Here is a 14,172-nt window from a genome sequence, read left to right on the forward strand (position 1 = left end):
TATATGTGGCACTTATGTGCAAGTTTTCCGCGTATCTAGTAGTATTCTGAGTGTTCAATGGGTAATGTAATAGATGATGTGATGAAAGTCCTAAGGAGAATATGTTAAGGAAGTTATGATTATATGTTGTATTAAGTAAGTTAAAGATTTTGAATGATGAATAAACTTATTCTTATGTTTCTGATTATGTTTATTATGTCATCATATGATAGTTACTATGATATTGCACTAACATAGTTTTGGACAGTAGTAGTTGTGTGAGTTTGAAAATCCACAAAAATTATGGAAATTGAACTAGAAACTGAATAAGATATGAGATTAAATCTAATTGAGTCTAGTTTCACATAGAGGAAACGGTGTAAGCAAAAGAATTTCATATTATGAGATACTTGAATTTTTGTGAGACAAGGTAAGAGTGATTTCAGGCTCCCCTTTCTTAACTTTGGAAAATCATTAAATATTGTATGGAAATGATTATAGGTTATAATTCATATGAATAAATCCTTAATGAGTCTATTTTCAAGAGAAATAGATAGGAACATCATCTGGATCATGTACTATGAGATAATTAATTTTTAGTAAAGAAAGGTCAAAGCTGTCAAACAGCAGAACATGGGTAAATTTAAAGAATAAACTGTACTTATTGGCTAGACCAAAAATTCTAGAAATTTTATGGTAAGAATATATGTGAGTCCAATTTCAGGAAAAATTAGCAGATCTTAATTTTCAGTTCCGTAACTCAAGTTATAAATAATTTAGTGACTATGACTCGAGTAGACAGCATGGCTGGAATATGAGCAAATAGTGGAATTATGAGTAATTTCGATTGCGTTACCATAAGAACATGTTGTAAGAATTTGGAAAAAGCACGATAATAAATTGCTTATTATTATTTTAATACAGGCTTACTAAGCTATAAAGCTTACCCCTCTCTTTTCTATTTCTTTTAGTGTTGTCAGTTTAGCTCGAGGTTGGAGATCGTCGAAGGCAGCATCACACTATCAAGTTATCAAGCCGGGGTATCAATAAATCTTAAGTGTTTTCAAGTGAGTGGCATGTATAGAGACTTAGTACTTTATGATGCATGCTTCATGATTTGGCCAATTGAGTTGACTCATAATGATTCATTTGTATAGAGCCATGAGATATGGCTTTTATTTGATCATTGGGTTGTAAGCCTAATTGATTTTGCATGACTGTTCTAATGTCTTGATGATGTGCATGTTGTGATGGCTTGTTATCAATGGATGTATGATATGGTATGCATATTTGATGGATGAACTTTGATCAATAGATGTGACCATATTCTTAGTATAAAAGTGTAAATTTAGAGTAAGTTAATGATGTTGATGAAGAATGAAATTGGTGTGGAATGCCTTGAAGAAACATGTTAGTGTGAGTGTATGATATGTGACATTAAAGATATGAATTTCACATGACTATGAATGCTAGATAATTAAGTTGAGAATATTAGCTTGAAGATAACCATGGTATAAAGTTATAAGTGGTAATGAAGATGACAAAGCCAAATGAATATGGTTTCGTATGTCTAAACTTGATATAAGATGAGTATGAGAAACACAAGTATGATGACATGCAAATGCTATGTTTGTGACTTAATTGACGATGTTTAATCTCTAATTGGATGTCATGTTATATTCCTTTTATTTTTTATAAATGTGTAAGGGTTTATAGTTGGCCAAGGCTTGGAAAATAGCCTAAATGTTGGTCACACGGGCAGAGACACAGCCGTGTATCTCAACCGTGTGGGGAACACGGCCTTAGCACACAGGCGTGTGTCTTGGCCCTGTGACCTTAAAATATTGCTGATGTCATAAACAGAGAGTTACAAGGGCTGAGGACATAGGCATATCCGAGCCACACTGGCGTGTGTAAGCATGCGGCCTACCTACACGGGCGTGTGGCTCTCCAAAGCTATAAAATTTTCTAAGTGTTATAAAAAGTTCGTAAGTTCTCGGTTTAGTCCTGAACCACCCCCGATGTATGTTTTGGGCCTCGTTGGCCCATATAAGGGATGATTTGCATGTGTTTGAATGTTTTTGAATTGGTTCAAATTTTATGGTCCGGTTTTACATGTATGTGTATGTTTAAGTCCGATGATGCCTCGTATCCTGTCCCAGCGTTGGACACGGGTAAGGGGTGTTATACGATAAGCTATCAATCCTATTCTTTCAAGAACTTCATACGACCCGATGAATCTAGGACTGAGCTTCCATTTTCTGCTAAATTGTAACATTCTCTTCCAAGGCGAGACTGTCAAAAATACTTTTTCACCCACAAGAAACTTGATATTTTTCCTTTTTCAGATTAGTGTAAGATTTCTGTCGATCGAATGTGACTTTCAAGTTATCTCGAATAATCCTAGCTTTTTCTTCAGTTTTTCGAACTAAATCAATCCTGATTAACTTCTTTTCGCTCAGCTCAGACAAAAATAGTGGACTTCTGCATTTATGCCCATAAGAAGCCTCGTATAGGGCCATTTTAATGCTCGCTTGATAACTATTATACGCAAATTCAACTAATGGAAAATAGTTTTCCCAGCTGCCTTCAAATTTAATGATACAACACCGCAACATTTCTTTTAAAATCTAAATGATTCGTTAAGACTGACCATCCGTTTTCTGATTAAAAGAGATGCTAAAATTCAACTTCGAGCTTAAAGCTTCGTGCAGCTTACCCCAAAATCTAGATGAAAATCTTGAATCACGATCTGATATAATTGACAACGGCACAACATGCAGTTTCACAATTTTAGAAATATATAATTCAGCCAACTTCTCTAGCGAGTAATCAGTTTTAACAAGTATAAAGTGAGCTAATTTTGTTAATCTATCCACAATCACCCAAATAGCATCTTTTCTTTTTGGATTAAGAGGTAACTCTGAAATAAAATCCTTAGTGACTCAATCCCACTTCCATTCAGGAATCATTATTGGTTGTATCAAACCTCACAGAACCTAATGCTCAGCTTTCACTTGCTAGCAAACTAAGCATCGAGACACATATTATGTTATTTCACGCTTCATACCAGGCCACCAATAATGTTGTTTCAATTTGTTATACATTTTCGTACTCCCAGAGTGAATTGAGTAAGCACTATTGTGAGCTTCTTTCAATAGTTCTTGCTTTAACCCCGACTCATCTGGTACACACAGCCGATCTCGAAAATATGAACACCCATCATTTCCAATACAAAAATTAGATTTTTGATCACTTTTAACTAGGTCAAACTTTGCCAACAACTCTGAATCTACTCTTTGTAATTCTCGAATCTTTGATAGAAATATCGGCTTTATTGTCAACTTAACCAAAATAGAACCATCACGTTCTAACATCAAATTTGCATTCATAGCCATCAAAGCAAATAAAAACTTCTGACTCAAAGTGTTTGTAACAGCATTAGCCTTTCGGGATGATAGTCAATTACCAAATCATAATCCATTAACAATTCAAGCCACCTTCGCTGACGCAAATTCAATTCTTTCTGAGTCATTAGGTATTTCAAAATCTTATGATCAGTAAAGATATGACATTTCTCACTATATAAATAATATCGCGATATCTTCAAAGCAAAAACCACTACAGTGAGTTCCAAATTGTGTATCAGATAGTTTCACTCGTGAAGCTTCAACTGTCTCGAGGCATAAGCAATTACTTTGCCACTCTGCATCAACACACAACCTAAACCACAAAGAGATGCATCGCTATACACTTAAAATTCTTTCCTGGATTTAGGTTGCGTCAAAATTGGAGCTTCAGTTAACAGACTTTTCAGTTGCTCAAAAATTTTCTTACATTTATCAGTCCAAAAAAAAAGTAACATCTTTTTGCAATAATTTTGTCATCGGTGATGCTATAATAGAAAAATTCTTAACAAAGCATCGATAATATCAAGCTAATCTCAGAAAGCTATAAACCTCAAAAACATTCTTCGAAAACTTTCCAATCAATAATTGCAGATGTTTTATTCGGATCTACACGAATACCATCAGCTAAAATAACATGACCTAGAAATATGACTTCCCTCAACCAAAATTCGCATTTGCTAAATTTTTCATATAGTTGCTTGTCGCATAAAATTTGCAACACAATTCTCAAATGGTTAGCGTGATCCAATTCATTCAACTAGTATATTAGGATGTCGTCAATGAATACTACAACAAATTGATCTAAATATGGTTGAAAGACTCGATTCATTAAGTCCATAAATGTCGTTGTAGCATTAGTTTATCCAAATGACATTACAAAAAATTCATAATAACCGTACCGAGTTCTGAGTGCAATCTTAGGTACATCTGGGTCTTTAACTCGCAACTGGTAATTGTAAAGCTGGGGTTTGTGCAAGTGCACACAGTCGTTATCAAATAATAAGTAAGTATCGAGTTATCATCTCCACAGGGATTGTATTTGTGCTAAGTCACTTAATTTGTAAAATTATATTAACAATTTGGTAAATAAAAAATACAATTTAGTTGAGAAGTGATGATTAAAATATATTAAACTAAATGCAAGGATCCCTAATGCAAATTAACCTAAGTATGCAAACTATATGAATGAAATAGATTTTAGGAAAATTAAACACAATTTGCAACAATTATAACATAAATAAACTAGGACAATTGCTTTAATTAAACTCAATTTATTATCAACATGCTTAATAATATTCAGAAAAAACATTTCATGGCAACTCGATCTTTCATGAGTTTGGAAACCACGTTAGGTCCTTTCGGAATACTTTACTTAGTAAATACGCATTTTACTGATCCTTATTTACTAAGGGTTTCTTAGTATTCACGTAAGGTAACAGGGACATGGTAGATTTGAAATAGTTTAATCACACAAATATAAAAATTATGCAGATAGCAGAGCCTGGTTAGGGTTGTTATGCAACCTACAATTTAACCAGGTTAGGATCTAAATTGAGCATGCACTTTTCAATTATGTGTCCACTAGTCGTCGTCTGGTTAGGATCGCTCAGCTAATTCAAGTGCATTTCAATCACATATGAACGAAATACAGACTTGATTTTAATTGAAAACATGATCGATTGCGGTACAAACATTATAAGCGTGAATCTAATAAATATTATTTAATCAAAGCAATCATCCTAGCTTAATAAAATTAAGCTAACATTTTTGTAAACAAGAACAAAGAACACATAGCAAACATCTTTAAATTAAATTAAAGGAAAGAAAGAATAAACCGAATTCAGAGTGGCTGTCAACCAAGACTCTGACTGACGAGGCTCTTTCGTTCCTTTGCTCATTTGCTAATGGCTCTCCAAGGTGGCCGACCAAGGGTTCTTTAAAAGGCTCAAATGCTAAAATATTTATGAAAATATGATGATAGTCATGGGGAGAAAAGAAGAATGCTAAGAGAATTTAGAGAGGAGAGAATGATGAATGATGAGGGATGAGGGATGAGGGATGAGTAGAAATGTGAGAATGAGGTCTTATTTATAGGTGAGGAGAGGGGGATAGTTTACTAAAAATAGGAGTTTTCATCTTTGAAAGCATCTTCCATGGGTGGTCGGCCATAAATTGAGGAAATTGAGCTGATTTTTGCTTGATTTTTGGTCAATTTGAGTGCCACAACAAATCGGGACTGAGACTCGGTCAAGTGCAAATCTTCATGTAAATCTCTAATTTCTTCAACTCTTCAAGGACCTTGTGCAATTAAACCAAAAAATGGCTTATGGACAGCCATGTGCGGCTGAATTTTGGGTTGACTTGGTCCCCAATTTGGACAGTTTTGTAATCTAGCAAAGCTATCAGACCTGTCCAGAATAAATTAACAAGTTAGAGGACCAAAGAATAAAATTTATCCAATTTAATTAATTAATTTAAAACCCAAATTATTAATGAAATATTTTTAAAAAGAATTATTAAATATAATTTTATATTTTATTATTTAATTTACATGGCCCACTTTATGTCTTAAAAATATAATATATTCAAATTAATATAAAATAAGCCATTTATTGCATGAAAACTATATAATAAAGCATAAAATCACATTTTAATAATTTTATGTCCTAATTTCATATTTTCACATATTTTATTAATTTATTAAACAATTACTTAGGTTTAACAACAATTTTAAGTAAAAAGGTGATAAATGACATAGGAAAAATCCTATATATTTTTCCGTTTACACACCCCCAAACTTAAATCATTACTCGTCCCAAGTAATGTTCATGCACAGCAAAAGGTCTTGCTAAGGCAAAATTGTTAATTGTGTAAGTAGCATCAATCTTTGTCTCGTAATCATGCATTAATAACTTCATGCTCATTAGTATTCTTTATTAACAATTAATTCATATGTAAACTTTCCTTAAGATTATACTAAGCTTCAAAATATGCCAACATGAATCATAGTTTGCGTGTATGTCACAGTCATAGATAACATTCTTTATTCAACATAATTTCCTATCAATCAAGCAAACAATCATAAGGCTTATTTATGATCTTCGTTGAACTTAGGACTTCCTCTCCACTAATTTAGGTGACATGATCATCAAATCAATAGGTCTTTTATAAGGTTGTGATTGGGCTCGGTTAAAGGTAGGGTTTTTAAGAGATGGGACATTTTGGTTTTAAAAATCTTAACCTTTAACTTTGTCTTGGTTTTCTCATAATATAACCTTTTTCTTTAAGTGAACCTTTGGAACACCCAAAAACTTATTTTGAACTCAAGCTCATACATTTTTCCTTTTTGGAGACTGAGCAAACTTTTCTTCGCTTTTTTTTTAAGCATGAGCACATACATCTTTATGAAAACTTCCTCAAATATTGATTACCAAGACAACTTTAGTTAAGATAGGTGCACAAAATTAGGATAACTTTAAAAGATGGTAATGTGGCTTATAATGTAGGTTCATTGCAATAAACAGGCTTTTAAGCTCAAAATTTAAATTTCAAGGGTCAAATATCATAGGATTGGCTTGAAAAGCTCAAACAATCCAAAGAAATAGTGCCTATATCATTTTAGATTTTAATGTCCCCTAGGATTTCGCCTCAAGAAAGTTACTAAGTCAATTCTAAGATATAAACCTTTATGCATGTCTAATCTCAAAAGAAACTAAGTTTTCATGGCAAACATTACTAAGGCTAAGATCATACAAGCATTCCATTATTTATGATAACATATTTTCACTTAGATAAAATCATCATTCATACTTGCATACAAACTACTTTATTAACAAAAAATTATCTCTAATCATTCATTTATTAAAACATACTTATGAAAGAAATGATTAAAACATACTTGAGAAAAAATTTAAAAGTTTGAGCAATTTATTTGCCTTACCCCCTTTAAAAAGAAGCAATGTCCTCATTGCAAGAACAAAGTAATGAATGAAAACTAAACACTAGGTAGGGTTGTAAAGAAAAAGAGGTGAGTCATTAAGACTGCTTAAATACCAAGTCTTTCCTAATAACCCAATCCTAGACATGTTCATTCCCATTACCACATCACTTAGTCTTTTTCTTTCTAAAGAAGTGTTGAGTTTATTCATGCTTGCTATGTTTTATTCTGAAAAAATTAAACTCTAATAACTAAAGAAATAAATTCCTAAGGACATAAAAATAAATAAATAATAAGACAAGAGTCCCCCATTTTATTTTCTTGACTCATTCCCCTTGTCTTTTTCAGCTCCATCTTCACTTGCATCGTCAATATCTTCCGTCCATGTCTCAAAGATAGCATCTGGGAACTCAGGAACAAATATTCTTAAAAGAATTTCGAATTGAGTCATATCTAATTTTTTCATATTTACAGTAAGTTTGTTGTTGATTGTGTATGAACTTGCACATATCCATCAAAATTGACAACCCTGATTTCTTTGAAGCACTTTCCGAAGTCGACATAGGAGTTGCAAATTCAGGTTCAACACTTAGCTTGACTGGTTCTTCTTCTAGCTCAACCCTTGGTTCAGGGATGTTCGGTTCCTTATCAGATTCTTCCTCTTCAGTGTCTGTAACTGAATTAGCTTTAGTCTCAGTTTCATCAGTTGACTCCTCGGTATCTGGCTTAGTTGGCTCTTCTTGCTCACCTTGATTCAGCTCATGCACCCTCTCTACTAACCTTTCAATACCATAAGTTGAAATGCACCCTTGAACATATCGCCCCTTCAGATTTGCTTGTGTTTTAACACGGGCCCTTAAGCAAAGTGAAGTGATTAATGATGGGAAATAAGCATTTCCTGTCTTCTTTTTAGCAGAATCGTGAATCTCCTTAAGGATAATTTTCCCAACATTAATGGACTTTTCTGTCAATATTGCATAAAACAAGAGCATCCGTTCCATCGAGATGGTGGAACTATATGAGATAGGCATAAAACTATAGCGAACAAAATAAAACCACACCTTTGCTACTAGTTTTAGGTATTCCCTTCAGCAAGAATGGCTCCCATACTTTCTTATAATCCATTGGGATCCCGAATTTGTCACAACATCAACCACTTATTGAAGAAAATCCCAATTGATATTGTTCATCATAGGGTAGTACTCATCTTCTTCAACCTCAGGTAAGTTAAACAAATCATTGATGGACTTAGAAGAAAGAGGTAACTTTTTCTTTCGAACAATGACCTCAGTAGCATCTTGTGTCATCAAACTTGCATAGAATTATTGAACTAATTCATCACCGAAAAATGAACGAGCATCACAAAATCATTCCCACTTGAGAGCATTGATTATATTTCTAATTGGCATAGGAACAACCATCAAATCATTACTCTTCAAGTTAATGCCTTTTTTCGGCATTATAGATTGATGTTTGAAAATTGAATCAAATCTCTCTTTCACTTATTTATCGATCAAAATTGGGTTTTCAAGAGTAATCTTTGATGATCTAGTTCTTCTACGAGACATGGTATCTTTTCCCGAAAATTTGGCAATTTTTTTGCTTATTGGGAAGAAAAAAAATCGGCAAGTGGGTAGAACTTACTATGGAAAAAATCGTGCAATGGCAAGGGTGGTGCAGTGGCAATGACACCATGTGACAGCAACAGCGGTGTACGGTGACGACAACGAAAACTACGGTTTCTTTTGGGATTTGAGGTTGACAGCACAAAAGGGAGATTTAGGGATTTTTAGGATGTAAGCAAATTGCTTTGAGGGATATGAAAAATAGTAGAATGAAGAGAGGTTTATATAGGGAAAATTTACGACAACATGTAGCAAAAATTTAGCTACATTAGGGTTACTTGGGTAGCAAGCAATGGGAGTGGCGGCAATAGGTATGGATTTTTCCCTCCTTTATGCTGCTATTTTGGGCCTCAAACTCAAACTATCTTGTCTCAAGAAAAAAAATTAATTAGTACTTGGGCCAAATTTGACCCCCTTTTAAAATTTAAACAAAACAAATGAAACTTGAGAATTTTAAATCTTAATTAGAAAATTTCTTCTTAACAAATTACATTAAATTAATTCCCAGGAAAGGTTGGAGGGGTCATAGTGGTCCCGCTTAAGTTTTAATGTCCATGACAGAATTAATTAAATGTAATAAGCTAAGAAAATAGGTTCTAATTATTTATTTATTTACAAAATGAGTTCATGAAAAATCAAGCATCTGTTAATTTGAATGAGGATTCAACTTGCTCAACTTCACCATCCTAGTAATGTTTGAGACGTTGACCATTAACTTTAAACATACATCCGTAATTGTCGTATAATTCAATAGCTCCAAAAAGATACACTCGGTAGATGGTATAGAGTCCTTTTTATTGAGATTTAAGCTTCCCAGGAAATAACTTCAACCTTGAATTAAACAACAAAACCTTCTGGCATTCTTTAAACTCACGAGGTTGTATATGACTATTATGCCATCTCTTTTATCTTTTTTTACACATTTTGGCATTCTCATAGGAAAATAACCTCAACACTTCCAACTCATCCAGTTGTAACATCCTTCTCTCACTGACTTGCTTAAGATCAAAGTTCAATTGCTTCAATGCCCAGTGAGCTCTATTCTCCAACTCTAACGGCAAATGGCATGCCTTCCCAAAAACTAACTGATAAAGAATCATTTCTAACGGTGTCTTAAATGTTGTTCGATAAGCCCATAATGCATCATGGAGCCTTCGAGACCAATCTTTTCTGCTCGGGTGTACTAAATTTTCAAGGATACCTTTGATTTCACGGTTCACTAACTCAACTTGCCCATTGGACTGGGGGTGATAGGTAGTAGCAATCTTGTGCTTCACATCATATTTTTCAAGCAACCACTTAAGCCATTTGTTCACAAAGTGAGAACCTTCATCGCTAATAATAGCTCTTGGAGTCCCAGATTGTGTAAACACATGGTTATGTAGGAATCACATGACTACCTTAGCATCATTTGCAGGGTATGCTTCAGCTTCAACCCACTTGGATACATATTCCACAACAACTAAGATGTATTTGTTCCCATATGAATAAGGAAACGGGGCTAAGAAGTCAATGCCCCATACGCCGAATAATTCAATCTCCAAAATGTTTGTCAAGGGCATTTCATTCCTTCTTGGTATATTTCTGGTCATTTGGCATTTATCACAGTTCTTCAAATAAGCATAAGCATCTTTAAATAGCGTAGGCCAAAAGAAACCTGCTTGCAAAATCTTTGCTGCAGTACATGAACTACCAAAGTGTCCCCCACTGGAGATGAACGGCAATGATACAAGATCTCAGCAATCTCACTTTCAGCTACACACTTTCGAATTATATTATCTGCACATTGTTTAAACAAAAACAGATCCTCCCAAAAATAATACCGACTATCATGAAGGAATTTTTTCCTTTGTTGGCATGTCATTTCTTGAGGAATTATTCCACATGCAAGATAATTGGCAAAATCAGCAAACCAAGGTGTTTCATGAATTCGATTTACCTCAAATAACTGCTCATCTGAGAATTCCTCGTTGATAGGCACACATGATTGAGTTACCTCATCTTATTCCAACCTCGACAGATGATCAACTATTTGATTTTCGACACCTTTTCTAACTTGGATCTCAAGGTCAAATTCTTGAAGTAATAGTATCCAATGAATTAGCCTCGGCTTTGCATCTTTCTATGAGCAAGTATTTAATGGCCGCATGGTCAATAAATACTGTAACTTCGGTACTGCCAGTCGATCTAGCATCTAATCCATAAAAGGCAAAAGAAAATGGCCCTTCCGAGTGGCTTTGTTCAATTCTCTGTAATCAATACAGATTCTCCAATCGGTAATAGTTCTCGTTGGAATTAACTCGTTATGCTCATTTTCGACAATCGTGATTCCACCTTTATTCGGTACACACTGTACTAGACTTACCCACGAATTATCTGAAATAGAATAGATGATTCCTGCATCTAACCATGTGATCATTCCTTTCTTACAACTTCTTTCATAGTAGGATTGAGCCTCCTTTCCCATCAATTCGAGCTCTTTCACCTTCTTCCAAAATAATTTTATGCATGCAAAAAGAAGGGTTTATACCTTGAATATCAGCTATGGTCCAGCCAATTACTTTCTTAAATTTCTTTAGAACAGCAATTAGTTGCTCCTCTTGATCTTTCGTCAGTTTTGCTAAAATAATCATAGGCAAAGTAGAAGAGTCACCTAAATAAACGTATTTCAAATGGGAAGGAAGTACCTTTAGTTCGAGTTTAGGTGGTTCTTCGATTGACAATTTGGGTTGCACAAATTCTCTGACTTCCAACTCCAACGGTTCAAACCATGTGGATTGAATAAAATTTATCAGGTTGGCTTCTATCAAAGCCATGCTTTCTTCACCTTCTTCATCCTCCAAAAGGTCAAGATCTAAGGCTTTCTCCAATGGATCTTCTTCAAAATTGCTTGCCATAGAAACCAAGGTTTCTATCTCTTCCATAACTGAACACTCTTCTACTGGATCGGGAAATTTCATCATTTTAAGAATGTTAAAAGTTACCTGATCGTCTTGAACTCGCATGGTGAGTTCACTTTTCTACACATCAATTAACGTTCTTCCCGTGGCTAAGAAAGGTCTCCCAAGGATGATCAGCACTTCTTTATCTACTTCAAAATCTAAGACAATGAAATTAGCAGGAAAAATAAACTTATCGACTCTTACCAAAACATCCTCGATCTTTCCCTCGGGATATGTTAAAGATCGATCTGCTAATTGAAGCGTCACAGTTGTAGGTCTTACTTCACCCATCCCTAACATCTTGAAAATAGACTTAAGCATCAAATTGATACTCGCTCCTAAGTTACAGAAAGCTTTACCATAATAAGATTCACCAATGTTACACGGTATAGTAAAGCTTCCTGGGTCTTTCAATTTCAGTGGTAGTTTGTTCTGCAGGAATGCACTACACTTCTTTGTCAAGGAAATAGTCTCATACTCACTTAGTTGATTCTTCTCGGACAGTATATCCTTCATAAACTTCAAATAATTTGGCATTTTCTCTAAAGCCTCCACCAATAGAATATTGATGTGTAACTACTTCAGAACATCCAAAAACTTCTTAAATTACACTTCTTGTTTCTACTTGTGTCATTGGAATCTTTGCGAATATGGAGGTGGTGGAACTTTCGATTGAACTGGACAACTTTTCTGAGTAGGTAAATCTGTATCCAAAGAAGATATTAAAGTGTCTGAATTCAATAATTTAGGATTTACCTTATCAGTCTTTGCAGATTCTAACTCTTTTGGCGTAGGAACTTCAACAGTGGGTTGACTTTCCTCCTTAGGCTCATCCTCGACATCAATCAATCAGGGTTCCAAAATTTTACCACTTCGCAATGCCACTGGCTTGATATGTTTTTTACCCAAATTTCTTGGATTCTCAGTATTGCTCGGCAAAGTTCCTTACGGTCTATTACGAAGCTCTGTAGCTAACTGACCCATTTAGTTTTCCAAATTTTTCAGCATTGCTACTTGGCTTTGGATCAAAGCATTATTCTTTGCCATGTACGCTTTCAACAAGTTCTCCAAACTGTTTGATACCTCAGCTTGAGGTGGTCTTGCAGCTTGTTGATTAAACCCTTGAGATTGGTTGGGTCTATGTTGTAATAAGTTGTGGTTCGGTCCATTTCCTTGGTTGCTCCAAGAAAAGTTAGGATGATTACGCCATGAGGGATTATAGAAGTTGGACTAGGGTCTTTGTCTACTCCTATTTTGATATTGGTTCCCCACATAGTACACTGACTCGGGATTTGATGGAAAATTCTCAAAATACACACAGGAAACTACTTCAAACGGACTTGGTGGCTGAGCTGCAAAATTATTAGCACTATTAGTGGTAAACTATTTTAACATAGAGGAAATAAATGATACTTGAGCTGATAACGAAGTGAGGGAGTCAACTTCATGAACTCCAGCTACATGTCTTCCTAAAGCTATTTGATTTGTTGGCCATTGATAGTTACTACTCGCTATCGTCTCGATGATCTCATAAGCCTCATTATAAGACTTAGACAAAATTGCACCATTCGTAGAAGCATCTACCATCAATCTTGCATGTGCATTGAGACCATTATAAAATGTCTCCAACTGGATACAATGAGGAATCCCATGATGAGGACACTTACGAAGTAATTCCTTGAATCACTCCTAAGCCTCATACAAAGACTCATCATCCAATTGTTGGAAAGTTGTGATCTCATTCCTCAACTTAGTGTTTTTGCTAGGCGGGAAATACTTAGCCAAAAATCTCTCTACTAATTCTTGCCATGTAGATATAGAACTTGGTGGCAATGAATTGAGCCATGCTCATGCTCGATCTTGTAACGAGTATGGAAACAACTTCAGCCTTAGTGCGTCTTCAGTCACACTGGGTATCTTGAATGAATCACTCACCTCCATAAACAATCGAAGATGAAGATGTGGATCTTCTGTGGGAATACCATTGAATTGGCCCACCGTCTGGAGCATTTGAAACATTAATGGTTTCAATTCAAATTGGGTTGCCTCAATATCTGGCATTCTAATTCCTGGATTTAACTCATTAAAAAGTGGCACAGCATATTGTCTGATGCATCGATCCTTATCATCGGCAATGAGGATAGGATTTTGAACATGATCGGCATCATTACCTTGATCTTGATTCTGATTTCCAAGGTCCATCTCGACTTGTCTTTGAGCTATTCGTTCACGTCTTATTTGTCTGAAAGTTTGCTCAATTTCAGGGTCAACAGGGAGTA

General features: G+C 34.9%; 1 non-coding gene across 1 annotated transcript; it reads left to right on the forward strand.

Moving 5' to 3' along the window:
* The first annotated feature begins 13,538 nt into the window (after positions 1-13,538).
* Positions 13,539-13,645, forward strand: LOC128285903 (small nucleolar RNA R71). The gene has a single exon (XR_008276450.1). It is a non-coding gene; the product is annotated as a small nucleolar RNA R71 (small nucleolar RNA).
* Positions 13,646-14,172: the final 527 nt, after the last annotated feature.

The sequence above is a fragment of the Gossypium arboreum genome, chromosome 12 (assembly GCF_025698485.1).
Source record: "Gossypium arboreum isolate Shixiya-1 chromosome 12, ASM2569848v2, whole genome shotgun sequence".
NCBI lineage: Eukaryota > Viridiplantae > Streptophyta > Magnoliopsida > Malvales > Malvaceae > Gossypium > Gossypium arboreum.